The 289-nt window shown below is 31.1% G+C and overlaps 1 protein-coding gene across 1 annotated transcript in view; it reads right to left on the bottom strand.

Moving 5' to 3' along the window:
- Positions 1 to 237: 237 nt before the first annotated feature.
- LOC144976432 (translin-associated factor X-interacting protein 1-like) overlaps positions 238 to 289 on the bottom strand; it is a 30,927-nt gene continuing 30,875 nt past the window's right edge. The window contains exon 17 of the mRNA XM_078920720.1: positions 238 to 289. This exon is cut by the window's right edge and continues 797 nt beyond it. The gene's annotated coding sequence lies outside the window, so the exon portion shown is untranslated.

The following is a 289-nucleotide window of genomic DNA, read 5'->3' as shown; positions in this document are numbered from 1 at the left end:
ACTTGTGCTGGTGTCTCGGTGTGACATTTAGGTCATTGATAGTGTGCTCTTGGAATCTACACCTGTTTCCTATTTGAACCAAAATCCCGTTGTCTTATCTTTTCTTGGGTGCTTTAATTGTAATTCTAGAAACTGATATGACCTAAATATGGTTCAAGCGCCGTAAAACCCTTAAAAACAAACAAAACAAAAACAAACATTAAAAACATTTTTTTCTTTAATAAAGAACTGGAAGGCTTTTGTTTTCTTTCTTTTATTTTCTATTATTTATTGCCATTAAAAATTATCA

Source organism: Berghia stephanieae, chromosome 7, assembly GCF_034508935.2.
Source record: "Berghia stephanieae isolate SIO BIC M18660-M18661 chromosome 7, UCSD_Bste_1.3, whole genome shotgun sequence".
NCBI lineage: Eukaryota > Metazoa > Mollusca > Gastropoda > Nudibranchia > Aeolidiidae > Berghia > Berghia stephanieae.
Note: the sequence above shows the minus strand (reverse complement) of the source record. Positions and strands in the feature narration are given on the sequence as shown.